This window comes from Lactuca virosa, chromosome 4 (genome assembly GCF_052849685.1).
Source record: "Lactuca virosa cultivar CGN04683 chromosome 4, Lactuca_virosa_CGN04683_v6, whole genome shotgun sequence".
Taxonomy (NCBI): Eukaryota; Viridiplantae; Streptophyta; class Magnoliopsida; order Asterales; family Asteraceae; genus Lactuca; species Lactuca virosa.
Genome location: NC_136429.1, coordinates 213,263,664 through 213,285,572, shown reverse-complemented (window position 1 = coordinate 213,285,572; position 21,909 = coordinate 213,263,664).

Here is a 21,909-nt window from a genome sequence, read left to right as displayed (position 1 = left end):
TTTGCTTTGATGAGAAAGTCAAAGAATTTGGCTTTTCTAGGAGTGAAGATGAATCTTGTGTATATGTCAAGGCTAGTGGGAGTATAGCTTTTTGGTATTGTATGTGGATGACATACTACTCATAGGAAATGACATCCCAACTCTGCAGGAAGTTAAGTCCTGGCTTGGGAAGTGTTTCTCTATGAAGGACCTAGGAGAAGCTGCCTATATTCTAGGGATAAGGATCTTGAGAGACCGGAGTAAAAGACTAATTGGACTTAGTCAGAGTACCCATCCAGAGTAACGCCAGATTGAGTAAGACACAAAGCCCTAGTACTGAGGCTGAGATAGCAGAAATGAGTCGAATACCTTATGCTTCGGCTGTAGGATCGATCATGTATGCTATGACGTGTACTCGACCTGATGTAGCCTTTGCTTTAAGAATGGTTAGCAGGTATCAGGGGAACCCTGGCAAGGCACACTGGACTGCGCTAAAGAATATCCTCAAGTACCTACGGAGGACTAAGGACTGGGTCCTTACTCTCGGTGGGAGTGAAGACTTGAGAGTTGTAGGGTATAGTGATGCTAGCTTTCAGACTGATAGGGATAATTTCCGCTCTCAGTCAGGATGGGTATTTACCTTAAACGGAGGAGCAATTTCTTGGAAGAGTTCCAAGCAAGAGACAGTGGCTGATTCAACTTGCGAATAAGAGTATATAGCAGCTAGCGAGGCAGCAAAGGAGGCGATATGGCTGAAGAACTTCATTGGAGACCTTGGAGTTGTATCAGCTATTAAAGAGCCAATGGAAATTTTCTGTGATAGTGAAAGTGCAGTTGCCTTAGCCAAGGAACCAAGGGATCACGGGAGATCCAGACACATCAACAAAAAATACCATTTCATCAGACATCGAATAGAAGAAGGACTCCTCGTGGCAAAGAGGGTATCATCGGATGAGAATCCAGCAGATCCCCTCACGAAGGGACTGACTCGGGTTAAGCATCTCCAGCATGCTCGGAGCATGGGGCTGAAGGATGATATTAGATTTAGTAGTTAGATAACCTTGAAATTTGTAAAGTGTAATTGACATTAGATGATGAATAAAAGGTGTTTTATTTATGAGTAAAGTGTTGCTATCTCTTGTCGATCGTTTACTATATTTCTTTTGTATTTTTTGGCTTCCAGAATAATTATGTTTGGTATATCATATTATTCGAACCTCCACAGTCGGTCATATGTCGGAAGTAGGTATGAATCAAGACTGTCATGATTGGTTGCAGAGGTCTAAGTTGTTGGACATGGCTACAACACTCATGAGTGCTCATAAGTTCTGAGCATTGGACTCAACCCACGCTGACTGGAATCACTTCATGGAATTTATCTCGAGTGATCGTGAGACGGTAATATCATATAAGTGTTCAAACCTAGATATATGATTTGTTACGTATGAGTTGGTTATGCATTGATTGTACGAAAACGCATTGGTAACTCGATGTTATAAAGCGTGCTCTTGTGTATAATTCAATGAGTAGTAGAACAAACATATGAGTCGAAGTTTATCTATTCCTTCTTGGATTAGAAGCTGATATCTGGGCCCCTCGATGATTTTGTTTTGACCTATGTACCGGGCCCGGTCAGAACTAAGTTGATGTGTTCAATTAAGTTCTTTGTCAAACAAATCGGAAATCGGGAAACAAAGTGGTGGACAATAAGTAAGAGATTGTTCCATGTATTTGTCTGGCTGATATCTAAAACAGAGGATTATATGATCACTTATCTTAAATGGTGTATCATCATCTTCTCAGTTCCGAGAGACCTTGAAAGAGCTACGATTGTCGATCAGTTCCTGAAGCATTGCAGTTATAGTTATTAGACTTATCCAAGTGGGAGACTGTTGCATAGGGTGTCTAAGTCCATAACTATTTTTGGTATGTACTTGACCCGACCCGACATGGTCAATTTGGGTTGCATGGCACCATATAATTGGATAAACTAAAATGAGAGAAATAACACTTATGGTTTATTAATATATTATAAGTTCTAATATATTAATAATATTATTTAATTTGTTTGATCAAGAATTAGTTTAGAATTAATTAAGTGATCAAAAGATAACTAATTAAATATATGGGTAGATTATGTAAATCTTCCATATCTTATATAGTGGGCTAAGAGGCTCCATAGATTATCAAGTTGGGTTCCAGCCATAGGATGCTCCATGGATGCTCCATGGAGTTAACCCATGGATCATGAAATGAAGAGTCATGTTACATTAGGGTTTACCTAATGCAACACACTATATAAACAAAGGTGTTCTCCCAAAAATCGGCGACACTAAGAAACAAGAGGGCTAGAGCCGATTTTGCAAGTGTAAGATTCTCTCAAAGTTTACTCCTTTGCATTTGGTGTTGTGTGAAGCATTTGAGGCATCACACTTGGGGTGCTAGGCTCACAAGGTTTCAAGGATCATAATCAACAACAAGGTAAGTTATTCTATCTTTCATTCAAGTTAAAAATGTTCCCCATGTATGCTAGATAGGAATATAACCTTGGAATTCAACTTTGCATGATAATTAGACAAACATAGATCCAAGGTTATTAGGGTTGCATGTACACTTAGGAAGTGTTAGAATGCTCAAAACCCATCACATCTGTAGTAGCCTTCTGACATGAAGATGTGGATGCTTCAACGGCCTTTGTGGATTTATCAATTGCTCCTGTATACTAATCAAAAGCAGTGTCCAGGAAAGCCTTCAGCACAACATCATTATACTTCGAAGAAGAAGCGAGCAATTGATCAAGCTTTTCATCGAGAGTTTGCACTTGTTGTCTGGTTACTGGAGCCTATTCATCTTCATCAGTGGGAAGTATATAAGGACTGTAATAGTTTGAGTCAAACTCAAGATTGTCACCACCGAGAGTAGCACCAGAATCAGTTGAGGGTGAGGGTGAAAGAGGTCTGGATGTAACAGGGGTTTCAGTTTCAGTATTAGCCCCTGTATCAAATACGTTGACGTTTACTTGAGGTTCGGTTGGAGTGGTGGAAATAGGTGTAGTTGTGGTAGTTTCTTGGGAAAAGATGGGAGGGGGTAAAGGAGTTGTAGAGATTGGTATGGTACTAACTGGTGGTGGTGGTAGAATTAGAGCAACCGAAACTGGAACAGTAGTCTTCGGTGGAGATAGAGGAGGAGTTGGAATTTCGTCATTGAGTGGTTCAGTGGGAGTTGGAGAACGAGGAGGTGTATTACCTCTTGGTGAACCGTGATGCTGAACCTCTTCTTCCTCATCAGCTGATTTCTCCTCAGCATGATCTGTACTTGAAGGAGAAGGACTCTTTGATTTCCTTGCCATCTTCTTAACTTTCTTTGGAGCCGAAGAATCAGCCTTTTCAGCCTTTCGCTTTTTGGACTTGACAGGCTTAGAAGAAGGACCTTCGGTTTCCACCTTTTTGGGATCTGCCCTCTTCCCTCGCTTTGCTGGCTTTTCCAGAGCATCTAAGGCAACCTTCTGTTCAGGAGTCAGTTCTCTTGGCCCTTGGGAGTAAGCTTCCGGTAGTCAGCCATCACATTACTTTCGCTCGACACACACCTGTACATTGGTTCAAGTATCGAACCAATGTGAGAAAACTTGGTGGCATCTGAGAAGATAATCTTATTTGTATGAAAAGTAGCCACAGAGGAGACCAATGCATCTTTCATAACTGGAATCTGTAAGTTGTCAATGGCCCGTCGGGTGACGATGGTCCAGAAACGACCACAGTAAATCTCTGAATGTCTAGTTGAGGTGTTGAGACTTTGCACCAGTTGCGACCAAATAATCGAGCCATAATCCAGATTAATACCATTATAGAGACCATAGAGAATGGTCAGAAAACCCTTACTCATACCATCTGACCCAGCTACCCGTTCCGCTAAACCTTTGTTGATAAGAGTAAGTAACCCATTCCATTGTGGCGGCAAACACGACTTCTTAAACTTCGTCACTGTGGTAAGAACATCAGTATACCCCATCTCATAAAGCATCATAAACAACTCGGTTGTAGTGATGAAATCAGGAGAGATGACAGAAGCATCGACGGCAATCCTTAAAAGGGAACAAAATCGGCCTTTCGAAATTGATGCCTTGTGAGTGAAGATTTGAAAATAGATCCTCTCCTTGTTCTTGCCGTAAGACGCAGTAGAATACACTTGTGACAACAGAGACATGGGAACAAATTCCACTTGCGTAAGAGCGATAACCAGTGGGGAGTATTTGAGACATTCAACAACGTGGAGCATGTACGAATCATACAAAAAGGGGTTTAGTTGAATGATCATGTTCTGATTAGGTTTGATCACGAGCAATGTCGATGAAGCAGTTTGATCTTGAATAGATGATGATTCCGCCATTGTTGATGTAAGGAAGAAGATGAACAGTTGCAGATCGCCTAGTGTATTTGAGAGAGTTTGAAGAAGGTAAGAAGGTACAATTGGTGCGAGAAACCCTTTATATACCGTTGCCAGGAATGGTTTAACTGATGTCGAATGTTCTAGTAGGATCGATTGATTCTAAGCAGAAAAGCAATAAATTACGTAATAAAGAACACATGAATGGTTTAACTGATGTCGAATGATTAAGCTTTAACACCTTAGAAGAGCTCGATTAAGAACTTCGATTGTAGAGGTGTTTATGGTTACAAAGCAATAATAATAATAATAATGACGATGAAGCAGTTTGATCTTGAACAGATGATGATTCCGCCATTGTTGATGTAAGGAAGAAGATGAACAGTTGCAGATCGCCTTGTGTATTTGAGAGAGTTTGAAGAAGGTAAGAAGGTACAATTGGTGCGAGAAACCCTTTATATACCGTTGCCAGGAGAGAGAAAGAATCTCCGTGATGATGATACGATCATTGAAACGTCGCCTGAAAAAGCGCGGTGTGACAGGTTGGTTTCCCCAGATAGACGTTATCAAGCGTGGGTTTAGAAGTCGTTTCAAATTCACGCGCCAAATTTGAATAGTTATATGATGACGTGATTCAAAAGCTTATCCACATATCGTCTTTTCAAATTTACTTTCGCTCCAAAACAAAATTTTAAACGGGACATAAGGAACATCAACCAGAATTTTGGAAAATTATAAAGAATTTTCGTGTAAAAGTGTGTCAAAAATAAAGAAATAAAGCAAAATATGTATAGGATGTGAGTGATGTATTTAATGAGACATGAAGCAGATGATTCCGGGCAAGAATCTCTTCCTTCAAAGTCAAGAGAGACTTGAAGTGCTTGTGTGGTTCCCCGAGAGAATACGATCGAGTGTTTGTAAAGAAACACCGAAAGGCTTCTTTTTTAATAATAGGTTTAAAGGGTGGCTTGTCTTCAACCGAACATCGATACTTAACATAAGACTGAAAGTTGGATGAAGTACTTGTGAGACCGATGTGGTCTGTTGCACAAGTAGGTTGGATATAATTTGTTGTGACTAATGATGGTATAAAAATCTCGAAAACAAAAACCAAACTGGATCTTTTTGGGAAGAAATGCCTTGGTGTTAGACAATTTCATAAAGACCAGTAAAAAAAAATAAAATGAGATTTCGTTAGGTAACAAGTAAGATCTTGAATATAAATATTCACCGTCAATTCATTATTGGTGTTGGATTTTGGGTCTCACTTAGCACGTGGTGTACGCATCTAAGGTCATAAACACAGATTTTGTGTAACCATAAACCTCAGTGGTAATATCTGAGAGTCTCAAGGGTTACCTTGGTGAAACGAAAGTTGATGGAAAAGGTAGAGGAGGTGGTTAAGGAACCGAAAGTACCCCTGCTATATATAAAAGTGACAAAGCAGAAAACTCTTAACTCATTTGAGAAGACTAAGGTAGCTCATGACTTGAGTGAATTTAGCAGCCTGATTGGGAAGAAACGATAGGTATAGATCGAATCATTAAGGCCTTACTCATAGTCTTAGAGGCTTCGGTCTACATGCAGCAGCATGCTTCTAGAGACACTTAACTAGTTCAAATTAAAATGGTCGTACCTTCCCTAGCTCCAATTTATGTAGCAACAATGTACTTGGTACCTAATAAAGAGAATAAACAAAGACAAACAATCCACACAAACAAAACAAACATAACAAAAGAAATAAAAGATAAATAAGAGATAAATAAAAGATAAATCCTTTTGGAATTTTGAACACTCTGAAAAAAAATAAAGACAAAATATTTTTGGATTTTTGAAGTTTCTGAAAAATAATAAAAACAGAAAAATAAGCAAAATGAAATTAATGTTAAAAACTCTTGGAATAAAAATAAAAGAGAAAATATAGCAAGAAAGAGATTTAAAAAAGAGTTTACAAAGTATACAGCCAAAATCAAACATTAAAAGGAATGAAGCGAAATAAGTCGAGCGATCGGTTCAATTCGGTTCCCTAAAATTCCAGAGCCGAAATCGACCGAGCGTTCGGTTCATTTCGGTTCCCGAAAATTATGGAGCCGAAATAGACCGAGCGTTCGGTTCATTTCGGTTCCCGAAAAATCGGGAACCGAAATAGACCGAGCGTTCGCTCTATTTCGCTTGTCTAATTTTTAGAGACAGGTTTCAGGGTTCGGTACTGACTCTGCTTCCATCATTCCCAAACCTTGTAGAATTTTATTGAAGTTTGCTTCTGGTAAGACTTTAGTGAAGATGTCAGCCAGTTGATCAAAGGACCGAACGAAATGTACTTCCACGTTTCAATCTTCAACATGGTCCTTGATGAAATGGTATCTTAGTGCAATATGCTTTGTCTTTGAGTATTGCACTGGATTGTGACATATTCTTATCGCGCTTTCAGAGTCACAATAGAGAGGTATTTTCTTCATACTCAGTCCGTAGTCTCTTAGTTGGCTTTGTATCCATATCACTTGTGAGGTACAGGATGCTGCAGCTATGTACTCAGCTTCGGCTGTTGAAAGAGACACACATATTTGCTTCTTGGACTGCCAGCTAACAAGTTTACCGTCAAGGAATTGGCATCCTCCAGTTGTGCTTTTTCGGTCCAGACCGCATCCTCCAAGATCGGCGTCAGAAAAGGCTTGAAAAAAGAATCCGAATTTAGCAGGGTACCAAAGACCGAGAGAAGAGGTTCGCTTCAGATAACGGAAAATATTTTTCACTGCCACCATATGAGGTTCTCTTGGATTTTCTTGAAACCTGGGACAATAACAAACAGAGAACATAATGTCTGGTCTACTAGCTGTTAGATACATAAGAGACCCTATCATTTGACGATAGAGTGTTACGTCAACAACATGTTTTTCTAGAGATGGTGCTAACTTTGTGCCAAACGCCATGGGAACCTTCACCTTCGAATCTCCCGTCATACCGAACTTCGCCATCAAGTTCTTCGTGTAGGCCTCCTGGTTGATAAAAATGCCTTTCGGTCCCTGTCTTATATTCAATCCAAGGAAAAAGTTAATTGGACCCATTGCGCTCATTTCAAATTTAGTCTCCATCAACTTCCAGAATTCCGCCGTTAAGCTAGGATTCGTGGAGCCGAAGATGATGTCATTGACATAAATCTGAACTATCATTAGATGTTCGCCTTCTTTATTTCGGAAGAAGGTTGGGTCAACCGAACCTTGATTGAATTTCGACATTTTAAGAAAGCGAGTTAATGTTTCATACCAGGCTCTCGGTGCTTGCTTCAGACCATATACAGCTTTATCCAACACATAGCAGTGATTAGGGTATTTCTCGTTCACGAACCCAGGTGGTTGCTCAACATACACCATTTCTTCTAGTTCTCCATTTAAGAAAGCACATTTCACATCCATTTGGAAAACTTCGAAGTTTTTATGTGCAGCATATGCCAGAAAGATTCTAACGGATTCCAACCTTGCTACAGGAACGAAGGTCTCCTCATAGTCTATCCCTTCTTCTTGGCAATATCCCTTTACCACCAACCGAGCTTTATTGCGAATTACGTTGCCCTCTTTATCCAACTTATTCCTGAAGACCCATTTTAAGCCGACCACAGAAACATCATTCGGAGTGGGAATCAGTCTCCAAACTCAATTACGTTCAAACTCATGGAGTTCATCTTGCATTGCTTGTACCCAATCAGCATGATCAAGTGCAACATTAACCGTCTTTGGTTTGATTTTCGAGACAAACGAATTCAACATGAGAGAATAAGGCAGTTTGTTTCGCTTTCAATTGAGAACGTGTGAGAACTCGCTCAGTTGATTCACCAATTATTTGTGTTTTGGGATGATCCTTAGTCCATTTCATTGGAGGAGGGTAATTTGGGTCATAGACAGGATCCAACTCTGCATTTACCTCTTCTTCAAATTCTGATTGATCACCTTCGTCATTTGTATTCTCATTCTCCCACTCAAATGGCGAAGCATATCCCATGTTAGGTTCAGGATTTTCACCATCGGTTGGAGTTGGATTCTCCCCCTCGATTGGAATATTATGGGTTGAGGTCGGAGTTGGATTCTCCCCCTCGATTAGACTATTATGGGTTGGGGTTAGAGTTGGATTCTCCCCCTCGAAAGACAAATCGGTTGTTTTTGGTACAGATGAACCCTCCCCCTTGAACGTTGAGCTGTTGTTTGGAGGGTTAGTTGAGGGTTGACCACCAGTCGGTTTAGGAGTTTCATTTTCCATTTCATTTGCAGCTTCATCGATGATCTTTTTCAGATTGTCAATTTTGTTGTCTGCTGGTTTCGCTTCTGAGTGTATGGCCTTTTCTGGTTCATCAAATAGTCTTATGTACTCTTCAAATAAGTTGGAAATGGGAACCGAGACTTCTCCGGATTGTGGAAATATTTCCCCCATGGTACTTTCGCTTGTTTGAACTTTCTTCATGTAATTGTTATCAAAGGCTACATAGTAGGATTCTTCAATACGTTTGGAGCGTTTATTCAAAATCCTATATGCCTTTGAATTGAGTGAATAACCAAGAAAAATTCCCTCATCGGCTTTGACGTGGAACTTGTTTCGGTTCTCTTTAGAATTGAAAATGAAGCATCTTGAACCAGACACGTGGAAAAACTTAACGTTGGGCTTTCGATTGTTCAGAATCTCATACGGAGTGATGGAGAATCGTTTGTTAAGTAAGGATCGGTTCTGAGTATAGCACGTGGTTACAACTGCATCGGCCCAGAAGTATAGCGGAAGAGAAGCGAAGCTTAGCATGGTTCGGGCTGCCTCACATAAGGAACGGTTTCGTCTCTCAACAATTCCATTATGTTGTGGTGTATAGGGCCGAGAAGTTGTGAGATATCCCCTTTTCAGCCAGAAAATCTTCAAAATCTTTATTCTTGAATTCAAGCCCATTGTCGCTTCTAATATTCCTCACCAGCTTTCGCAGCAGCAGTTCCACTTGCTTGATAAACGCCTTCAACTTGGGAGTCGCTTCTGATTTCTGTTTAAGAAAGAAAACCCAAGTGAAGCGTGAAAAATCATCTACTATGACAAGAATGAACTTACTACCACCGATGCTTTCGATAGCCGAAGGTCCACATAAGTCAATATGCAGAAGTTCAAGAGCTTCAACAATCTTTGTATTGATACGTGTAGGATGGCTCTTTCTGCTTTGTTTGCCCATCTCACACGCTGCACACAGGTGTTCCTTATCAAACTTGAGCAGAGGAAGGCCTCGAGCATGATCACCAAGCACCAACTTATTAATGTCTTTGAAGTTCAGGTGCGATAGGCGTCGATGCCATAACCAGCTTTCATCAGGGTTCGCCTTTGACAACATGCATATTGTTGGTTTTCCTCGAATTAGGTTGAGATTTAAAGGATACGTCTTTCCCTTGCGTTCAGACTTCAACAAAACTCTTTTAGATTGCTTTTCAATAATTTCTGATCCCTCATCATCGAATGAAACTTTCAAACCAGTTCCCACAACCAATTGAGATACACTGATGAGGTTGTGCTGCAATCCTTCCACGTAAGCCACTTTTTGAATTGTGAATTCTCCGTTGGTTATCATTCCATATCCTCTGATTGTGCCAAAAGAATTGTTTCCATACTTCACACATCCACCATCCTTAAGGGACCGAAACGCCCTCAACTCTTCCCTCCTTCCTGTCATGTGACGAGAGCAGCCACTGTCAATGTACCATTCGTCATCGAAATGCTCGTCACTTATAACCTGCAAATTCAAGCAGATTTAGGAACCCAAAGTCTCTTGGGCCCGGGTGAGTCTTTTACAGAAACAGGAATAGCAACAGAAAGATCAACCAAATAAGTTCTTTTTATTAGAATGGTTTCGTCTTTTCTTTTGATGGTATACACCTTGATTTTGTTTTTATCTTGTTTAAATTGTGGTGTATCAGATGGTGTGTTGTTAGATGGTTTTGGAATCTTCTTTTGAATCCTAGGGTTAGCTGACTTTTTCTTATTATTGATATCAGAATTCGAATCAAGCTTTCCTTTTCCTTTGATGTCCTTCATTGAATTCAACTTTTGTTGGTAGCAAGAAGGACCGAAGCTTGACTTTCGGTTGTTAGCCTTGATGTTGTGACCGAAACTGGATGTTCGGTTCTGAGCTCTGGTGTCGGAACCGAAACTAGATGTTCGGTTCTGAGCTTTGGAATAATAGGAGCTTGGACTAAAACTTTCCTTTCCATTTGGCTTGTTACTTTCTTTGACATTTGACTCTTTCTTGGAAGGAACGTGGTTAGGGTTTTGAGATTGCCAAAACCGTTTTCGCTCATTCAGATTCTTCATGTATCTCTGATTTCTTTGGTGTTTCTGTTTAGCCAGCTGCTTTTGAGATTTATGAATATTGAAGCTTGATTTTGGCTTCTCCTTTTGAGTTTTGGTTGTCTTGGAAGGTACATTGGATGCTTTCTTTGGTTCTTCTGGTATCTCTTTTGTTCCACTCATCCTTGGTTTATCAAAACTTGAGGGTTTGTTGATGGGTTCAGTAACGTATCTACCTCTTACCCTCCACGAGGTTCGCTCCGATAAGCTAATGGTTTCGTCTGCATTATCAATAGGGGCTGACCAGAAATAATCGTCGCACCCTTCAGCATTGTCTGTGTCGACCAAGATTTTCAATTATGCTGTTTGTTTTTCAGTGACCCCTGTAACAGCATATACTTGATTTGGCACTGTTTGAACTTTCTGATAGACCATTGCTTTCTCTTTGAGTTTCTGCGGCTTGTCCTTTGACAGGCGAGCATATTCAACCGAGTTCTTAGATATGAGTGGTTTTTCATTCTCGGATTCGCTCTTCGTAAATTCAGAGCAATCAACCACATCTTCCACCGAGATTTCGCTCATCTCACTTTCCTCATCAAATTCAGACGTGTTTTCTATATTCATTTTATGTTCTGAAATTAATTTGGCGTTAGATGAGTCGAATGTTTGAATGGTCTCGGACTTAATTTTCAACCTATCATTTTCATCTAAAGGATTTTTGAGCATACATTTATGTTCCTTAGAGTCAATAAAGGTCTCTATCTTGTCTAGTCCGATTTTATAAGTGATGGAAGTCTCTTCTCAGGACATTATGGATTCACACTCAGCGATGACCTCATCCTCCTTAAATTCAAGGAAGGGCAAGATCATCTTGTGAATCTTTTTTCCTATTTCAAAATTTAAGTGCAACTGAGTAATATTCGTATATAAGCGTTTAACAATCAAGCAAAAAACATTCCGTTGTTTCAAAAACTTTAAATTGTCTCGTTGAAAATAAATAATTTCATCCCTAGCCCTAGTTAACTCCGTCTCCTTCAGCTCAATCCACATCCTTCTCTCCTCACTCTTCGAAGACACCCTGCTGAGTTGGTCAGTTAGGTTAGAGTTCGCTAAGCGAGTTTGCATGAGACTACCACTTAAGTTAGAGAATTTAAATTTTAGTTCATTTAATTCTTATTCATAATTTGTTATGGGAACTTTAAGTGATTCAAGGATGGATTGTACCTTTTTGATCAGCCGATCACAGTCATTGATCTTCTCACTCACGGGCTTGGCTGCAAAGCACTTGTCCTCAGTCAGGTTCGGCTCCTTAAGCTCACCTTCGGTTGGTCTTCCAGCAGTAACCATCAAACATTTTCCAGCAAAACCAGTATCTTTCACCACGTAAGCTCTTCCATGTGTGGGTTTTCTCAGTTCTTCATCCTCAGAATCGGTTGACCAGACTTCAACGCCACCGAACTCATCTTCATCCATATTTTCCTGCACAATCAAGGCATTCATTGAGCTATTAGATGCTTTCTTTTTCTTTATTTCTTCCAACTTTCGCATGTAATACGCCTCATCATCTTCTCCGTCCCTTTTCTCAGTCATTTTCCTCAACATGCAATCTTTGGCAAAGTGGTTCTTGCCATGACAATAATTGCAATCAAATCCAGAGTTTCCTACAAGATTGCTTTCCTTTTTGTCGTCATCCTTTTGAGAGGTGTTCTTCGTTTCTTCTTTCACCTTCTCAGAGCTGTAACTGCCTTGCCAGTTTCTGTTCTTATTGACAGGGAACTTCTTTCGTGCAAACTTCTTTGGGTTGGTGACCATCATTGCATATTCTTCGCCTGTAAGGTCACACTCAGACATATCTGAATCCTCCTCTTCTTCTGCAACACTTTTGCCTTTTGAGACAAGGGCCAGCGATCCCACACCCGAAACTATCTTCGCCTCCTTGGCTACCACGCTTTCATGGGATTTAAGAATACCCACCAGTTTCGCTAGCGAGTATGATTTAAATTGTTCGTGAGCTTTCACTGTTGAAACCACTGCCATCCATTATGGTCTTAAACCATTCATGAAGGTCACCTTTTGCTCAATCAATTTTCTTTCAATACCATACTTGATCATCTTGCTAAGGAGATGATTGAAGCGATCGAAGGTTTGTATCAGTTTCTCTTCAGGTTTCTGTTCGAAAACTCCAAATTCTGAGAGCAACAAGGTTTGGATCGAGTGTTCTAGATCCTCATCAGTTGAGTACAGTTCTTTTAACCTATCCCAGATTTCTTTAGCCGTCGTACATGAACTGACTAAACGAAAAGTGTCAGATTGCAATGCGAATCTGATCATTCTCATGGCTTTCACATTACATAGCACCTTGTCCTTTTCATCCTGTGGCATCTTATCTACGTCCACCACAAGCTGATTATATTGTTTTTGAGTCTTCACTGTCTTGTTCGTTCGAGAGTGAACAAATGGCCCAATAGTGATAGCTTCCCAGATGAGATAACCATTATCTTCAGATCCAACTACGTAATCTTCAAAGTGATGCGCCCACACTTCATAGTCTTGAGTGTAAAGAATGGGAACCCTTGTAGTGGATCCAATGTTGTTGGAGATGTTGATGGGATTAGTTTGTGAATCGTCGTGAGACATGATGAGTCTTTCCTTGGAACTGCTAGAATCAGACCTGTAAATTTGAGATTAGGGTTTTATCAAACACAAGAGTTACCGTCGATAGGAAGAAGGTGACTTTTTTATATTCGATAAAAGCAGAAACCCTTAAGAATTCTTCAAACAGAAGGAATGTGTATTGATTACACAGTCTCCGGCTCTGATACCAATTGTTAGAACAATGTTCTAGTAGGATCGATTGATTGTAAGCAGAAAAGCAATAAATTACGTAATAAAGAACACATGAATGGTTTAACTGATGTCGAATGATTAAGCTTTAACACCTCAGAAGAGTTCGATTAAGAACTTCGACTGTAGAGGTGTTTAGGGTTACAAAGCAATAATAATAATAATGACGATCGTATCTAAGGCATATATGCATACACAAACTAAGCCCATGACGCAACACAAAATACCCAACAAAACCTTATGATGAAATATACATGTTTTTTTTGTTTATCGTTGTACTTGTGATATATATATTAAATTTATTTGTGATCCATGAACTTAGTTGCACTCCCGGCATGTTCCACCTTGGCCAGGGGTGTGACAAGTAGAACCCGCTAGTCATCATATATACAACTATTCTACCACACAGGTAAGAATAACTGAGGAGACTCACCTAATACCGATGACAGATAAATCCCACACTCGAACTGCTGGAACTAGACTCTGCCTAATAACACAATAATTAACCCTAATTAATAATTAAGGTCCATAACTCAAATGATTCCAAAACCCATAAATAAGCCCCTTCAGGGTAAAAAAACCATTTTCCCCTCCCATGGTCCAAAACCCTAAATATTGACCAAAGGTTAAAAGTCAATACAAGTCAACTGCCCAGCGCGTATGCTGAGCGTACTTTCTCTTACGCGGGGCGTATAACTCAATCAGCGACCAATCGGGGACGGGACTGGCTACGCGGGGCGTAACCAGGAGTATGCTTGGCGTACTATGCCTGATCCAACTTCATAAACTTTTAAGGAGTCGAGCTTCGCTACCAATCTCATTCTGCGGGTATTCCTTAGAGACTGCCGCCCATATCCTTAATCTAGTCCCTACAAAGAAGGTTGCCAAAACACCTCATGAGATGTGGACCAGAAAAGTTCCCAATCTGGAACACATCAAGATTTGGGGTTGCGATTCTTTTGTGAGGCGTGAGTCTCACGATAAGCTCGAACCTCGAAGTGAGAGGTGTATTTTTATCGGCTACCCACAGAGGTCCTTTGGTTACCTCTTCTATAGACCTAGTGATAATGTGGTCTTTGTAGCAAGGAGAGGAGTCTTTTGAGAGAGATAATTTATAACCCAAGGAAACAGTGGGATGCAAATTGACCTTGAAGAAATTCAACACTCAAGTGGTGAAGGAACCTCAAACCCTAGCAATCAACCTGAGGACGAAACTCCTGTTGATCCGACAGAAGAGTCTGTACCTCCGAGGCGTTCCACGAGAGTTAGGAATGCACCTGAGCATTACTATGGTTTCCATATTACTGCGTAAGGTGATACACTTATCAGTGATAACACACTGGTAAGTCTGGATGAACCTAACAGCTACAGGGAAGCCATGGCAGGCCCTGAGCCTGCTAAATGGAAAGAGGCTATGGACAGCGACATACAGTCCATATATGACAATCAAGTTTGGAACTTGGTTGACAATGTACCAGGTCGCAAGACAGTCGGTGCAAATGGATCTTCAAGAAGAAGACCGACATGGATGGTAATGTACACACTTATAAGGCGTGACTGGTTGCAAAATGGCTTTTCTCAAACTCCGGGAGTTGATTATGATGAGACCTTTTCACCAGTAGCCAAGATTAAGTCTATTAGAGTTATGCTAGCCAAGATTATGTCTATTAGAGTTATGGCAAATGGATGTCAAAACCGCTTTCCTTAATGAAAGTTGGCTGAGGATGTTTACATGAGTCAGCCAGAGGGTTTTGTCAGTGCAGACTACCCTAATAGACTTTGTAAGCTTGAGAAATCCATCTATGGATTGAAACAAGCACCTCGCAGATGGAATCTTTGCTTCGATGAGAAGGTCAAAGAGTTTGGCTTTTCGAGGAGTGAAGATGAATCTTGTGTATATATTAAGGCTAGTGGGAGTATAGTTAGCTTTTTGGTATTGTATGTGGATGACATACTACTCATAGGAAATGACATCCCAACTCTACAGGAAGTGAAGTCCTGGCTTGGGAAGTGTTTCTCTATGAAGGACCTTAGAGAAGCTGCCTATATCCTAGGGATAAGGATTCTGAGAGATAGGAGTAAAAGACTAACTGGACTTAGTCAGAGTACCTACTTGGAAAAGGTGCTGAATAGATTCAGCTTGCAGAATTTCAAGAAAGGAGAGTTACCGATCCAGAGTAACGCCAGACTGAGTAAGATTCGAGCCCGAGTACAGAGACTGAGATAGTTGAGATGATTCGAGTACCTTATGCTTCCGCTGTAGGCTCGATCATGTATGCTATGACTTGTACTCGTCCTGATGTGGCCTTTGCATTGAGCATGGTCAACAGATATTAGGGGAACCGTGGCAAGGCTCACTGGACTGCGGTAAAGAACATTCTCAAGTACCTGCGGAGGACTAAGGACTGGGTCCTTACCCTCGGTGGGAGTGATGACTTGATTGTAGAAGGGTATAGTGATGCTAGCTTTCAGACTGATAGGGATAATTTCCGCTCTCAGTCAGGCTGGGTCTTTACCTTAAACGGAGGAGCAATTTCTTGGAAAAGTTCCAAACAAGAGACAGTGGCTGATTCAACTTGCGAATCAGAGTATATAGCGGCAAGCCAGGCAGCGAAGGAGGCTATATGGCTCAAGAACTTCATTGGAGACCTTGGAGTTGTACCAACTATAAAAGAGCCAATAGAGATTTTCTGTGATAGTGAAAGTGCAGTTGCCTTAGCTAAGGAACCAAGGGATCACGGTAGATCCAGACACATCGACATAAAATATCGTTTCATCAGACATTGAATAGAAGAAGGACTCCTCGTGGAAAAGAGGGTATCATCGGATGAGAACCCATCATATCCCCTCATGAAGGGACTAGGTAAGGTTAAGCATCTCCAGCATGCAAGGAGCATAGGGCTGAAGGATGATATTAGTTTTAGTAGTTAGATAGCATCTCCAGCATGCAAGGAGCATCTCCAGCAGATCCCCTCATGAAGGGACTGGGTAAGGTCAATCGTTTACTATCGTTTCATTTTGCATGTTTTGACTTCCAGAATAATTATGTTTGGTATATCATATTATTTGAGTTCTCCACAGTCGGTCATATGTTGGAAGTAGGTATGAATCAAGACTGTCATGAGTTGGTTGTAGAGGTCTAAGATGTTGGACATGGCTACAATACTCATGAGTGCTCATAAGTTTTGAACATTGGATTCAACCTACGCTCGCTGGTATCACTTCATGGAATTTATCTCGAGTGATCGCGAGACGGTAATATCATATAAGTCTTCAAACCTAGAGATATGACTTGTTGCCTATGAGCTGGTTATGCATTGATTGTACGAAAACGCATTGGTAACTCGATCTTATAAAACGTGCCTTTGTGTATGATTCAACAAGTAGTAGAACAAGCATAAGAGTCGAAGTTTATCTGTTCCTTCTTAGATTAGAAGCGATATGTGGGCCCCTCGATGATTTTGTGTTGACCCATGTACCGGGCCCGGTCAGAACTAAGTTGATGTGCTCAATTAAGTTCTATGTCAAACAAATCAAAAATCGAGAAACAAACTGATGGACAATAAGTAAGACATTGTTCCATGTATTTGTCCAGCTGATATCTAGAACAGAGGATTATATGATCACTTATCTTAAATGGCGTATCATCATCATCTCAGTTCCGAGAGACCTTGAAAGAGCTACGATTGCTGATCGGTTCCTGAAGTCATTCTTGCAGTTATAGTTATTAGACTTATCCAAGTGGGAGACTGTTGGATTAGGTGTCTAAGTTCATAACTATTTCTGGAATGTACTTGACCCGATTAACATGGTCCATTTGGGTTGCATGGCATCATGCATTTAGATAGACTAAAATGAGAGAAATAACACTTAGGGTTTATTAATATATTATAAGTTCTAATATATTAATAGTATTATTTAGTTAGTATTGATCAAGAATTAATTTGGAATTAATTAAGTGATCAAAAGAAGACTAATTAAATATATGGGTTGATTGTGTAAATCATCCATAAGTATATAGTGGGCTAATGCTTCATGGATTATCAAGTTGGGCTAAAACCCATAGGATGCTCCATGGTGGTTATAGAACCCATGAGTCATGGAAATGAAAAGTCATGACAATTAGGGTTTACATGGTGTAACCCTAATTGTAACACACTATATAAACATCACTTTGTTCACCAAAATCGGCCACTAAGCATACAAGTGAGGGCTAGCCGATTTCAAGAAGTGTATCATTTATCTCTAAGTTATTCCAAGTGCATTTGGTGTTGTGTGAGACATTTGAGGCATCACACTTGAGGTGCTAGGCTCACAAGGTTTTCAAGGAATCCTAACTACTACAAGGTATGTAATTCCTACTAACTTTTATGTATTAAAAGTTCCCCATGTATGCTATATAGGTTATGAACCTTGGAAAACAATTTTGCATGTATCATAGATAAAACATAGATCCAACGTTTCTAGGGTTGCATGTACACCATAGGAGTGTTAGAATGGTCAAAACCCGTCAAAAACACCTATCCTGACTTCAAATCTGACCATCATAGGGTGTTTTAACCCATAAAGTCATCGACTTTAAGCCTTTACATGGCTCGAAAGGACCCAATGCAACAAACTCTAACTTCCATCACACTCTAAGTCACTTTACTCATGCATGGGCCAAGGGAAATGATCAAGAAACCATTTTTATGAATCTACAAGACCTAAAATGCATGAAAGGACAGTTAATATTCTTTGGAGTGCCCCATACTCACAAAGGTTCAAACTTTGGGGATAAAAACTCATAAAACTCATCTATGGAGATCTAAAAGGAAACTCATCAAGGTATAAAATTTATACCTGAAAAAGATGCACAATGAGGGGTAGTTTCTGGATCTACAAGCTCGCTAGCAACACCTTCTTCTTCACAAGCCTTCTTCTTCCACAAATAAGCACCAAAATCACTATTAAGCTCCAAACTCTCACAAACAAAGCTTAGACTCGAGATTACGGTTTTTAAGGGAAATGTGGCTGATAAGGAATGTCCAAGGGAGGCATAAGGTGGTTTAACTAGGGAGCAAACCCTTAAAATTAGGGTTTAGAGGTTGGGCTAGTACGCCCGGCGTACCACACGTACTAGCATGGCTTCTGCGATCCTGCATCTCACGAGTACGCTGCACGTACCCTCATGTACGCCCAACGTACGGGCTTAAACGTTAAACTTAAACCACAAAGGACCAAATGTGCAAAGTTTGATTAAGTTAAGAGCTAAAATGATAGTACCTGATAATCGGATGTTACAATTCTCATCCACTAGAATCAGACTTCACCTTCGAAGTCATCCTCGGGAAAAAACTCAGGATAGTGCTCGCGTTTCTCAGACTCGGGTTCCCACTTCCACTCCGAGCCCTTTCCGGTGTTGCCACTGAACTTTGATCATGCTCACTACCTTGTTCCTCAAGGTCTTCACTCTCCGATCCAGAATAGCCGCAGGCTTCTCAACGTAATTCAGGCGATCATCGACCTGAATGTCCTCCAAAGGGACCACATCTGTCTCGTCAACTATACACTTCCTCAACTAGGAAACATGGAAGGTATCATGAATCTGCCTCAACTCCTCCGTCAGCTCCAACCGGTAAGCCACCTTGCCCACCCGGGCCAACACTCAGAACATGCTGATAAACTTCGGGCCCAGCTTGCCTCACTTTCTGAAGAGGATAACACCATTCCAGGGCGACACCTTTAGCAGCACTAAATCCCCGACCTGGAACTCTAACTCAGAGCGTCATCGATCTTCATAACTCTTCTGGGGACTCTAGGCCCTCAACAATCTCTGTCTAACCTGCTGGATAAGTTTGGTTGTTTTGAACATTACCTCCGTGCTCCCCATCACTCTCTGTCCAACCTCCCCTAACAAACAGCAGATCAAAGGGGGGCATGTCAATACTGGCATGATGGCTTTTGTTATAAGAAAACTCAACCAACGGGAGATAGGAGTCCCAAATCCCACCAAAGTGAATGATACAGGCACACAACATATCTTCAAGCGTCTGAATAGTCCACTCGCTTTGCCCGTTCGTCTGTGGATGATATGCAATACAGAAATGTAATCGGGTACCTAACTCCTCGTGAAACCTCTTCCAAAACTTGGAAGTAAAACAAACATCCCGGTCCGACACAATAAAAGTCGGCACCCCATGCCAAGCCACCACCTCTCAGACATAAATCTCATCCAGTTTCTCTGTAGAAGAGCTCTCGCTAATGGCTAGGAAGTGAGCACTCTTCGTCAAACGGTCGACTATCACCCAAATAACATTAAAACCCCTCGCAGTCTTTAGCAACTTCGTAATAAAATCCATGGTGATCTGCTCCCACTTCCATAGTGGAACCTCTAAGGAATGTAACTTGCCATGAGGGCGCTGGTGCTCGGCCTTGACCTTCCGGAAGGTCAAACATCGCTCTATAAATCAGGCCACATCTCTCTTCATACATGGCCACCAGTAACTATGTTTTAGGACGAGATACATCTTGGTAGCGCCTGGACGAATAAAAAATATCGACTTGTGAAACTCCTCAATTAATATCCGTTGAGCCCCACCCGTATAAGGAACCCAAATCCGCCCGTGAAGAGTCAGAAGCCCCCTGTTATCGATATCAAAAGCTGAAACCTGACCAATCACCAGCTCACTTTTCCGATTTTCTTCCTTTATGGCATCCGATTGTGTTCCATTGATAGTTTCCAAAACTGGGGTCATCACAGTCATCCTCATACACACATCCCGAATTGGGACACTAACCGCCCTCCGGCTCAAGGCGTTGGACACCACATTGGCCTTGTCCGGATGATACAAAATCTTATAATCATAATCTTTCACTACATCCAACCACCTCCTATGCCTCATGTTTAGGTTAGGCTGATCCATAAGATATCTCAGTCTTTTATGGTCTGTATAAATGGTACACTAAACACCATAAAGATAGTGGCACCAAATCTTGAGGGCGAAAGCGACCGCCCCAACTCCAAATCATGAATGGGATACTTCGCTTCATGAGACTTTAGCTGCCTCAAAGCGTACACAATCACATGCCCCCTCTGCATCAATATGACACCCGGCCCTGCAATGGATGCATCCCAGAAGACCACGAAATCCTTAAATCCCTTAGGGAGGGAAAGTACCGGTGCCTCACACAGTCTCTAGCGACGGGTCTCGAATGATGCCTGCTGGTCAAGCCCCCAACTAAACACAACATCCTTCCTCGTCAACTTAGTGAGAGGAACAACAATCTTGGAGAAATCTCGAATGAATCTCCGGTAATATCCCGCCAAATTGAGGAAGCTCTGAATCTCAGATGGAGATCTCGTCACTTCCCACTGCATCCCCGCCTCTATCTTGGTTGGATCGACCAAGATACTATTTTGGTTGACGAGGTGTCCCAGAAACCGAACCTCACGCAACCAGAAGTCGCACTTGGAGAACTTGGCGTAGAGCCTTTCCATCCTCAAAACACCAAGAATCTTGCGTAAATGCTCCTCGTACTGCTCTTAGGTCTTCGAATAGACCAGAAAGTCATCAATGAAGACGATCACTGATCGATCCAACATGGGCTTGCAAACCCGCTTCACGAGATCCATGAACGCCGGCGGTGCGTTAGTGAGCCCAAAAGGCATCACCACAAACTCGTAATGCCCACAGCGAGTTCGGAAGGCCGTATTCTGAATATCCTCATCTCGCACCCTCATCTGATGGTAGTTGAACCTTAAATCGATCTTGGAAAACCAAGATGCCCCATGTAGCTGGTCAAAGAGATCATCAATCCCTGATAATGGATAATGGTTTTTCACTGTCATCTTGTTCAACTCTCGGTAATCAATATACATCCGCTGTGAACCATCCTTCTTTCTAAAAAAAAGGATCGGTGCTCCCCAAGGTGAACAACTCGGCCGAATACACTCTTTTCCTAACATCTCCTGAAGCTGACAGCATAACTCCTGCATCTCAGGAGGTGCAAGACACTACGGTGCCTTGGCAATCGGTAGCGTACCTAGAATCAGATCGATCCAAAACTACACTTACCTCACATGAGGCACACCTGGTAACTCATCGGGAAAATCGTGTACTACAGGAACATCAGAAATGGAAATCAATCCCTTCTCCTCAACTCGAGTATCCACTACATATGCCAAATAACCCATACACCCATGCTACAAACTCTATCTCGCCCTGGCAGCGGAACAGAAGGTTGATCCCGACCTATTACCCTCACCTTAGATAGTCAACACTCCCACACCAGGGTCTCGAACTGTCACCATCTGACGCTCACAGTCAATCAGAGCCCAAACCGGCTCAACCAATCCATACCCACGATCACGCAGACATCTTCCATCGCAATGGGGATAAGGTCTATCGGATAACCAATGCC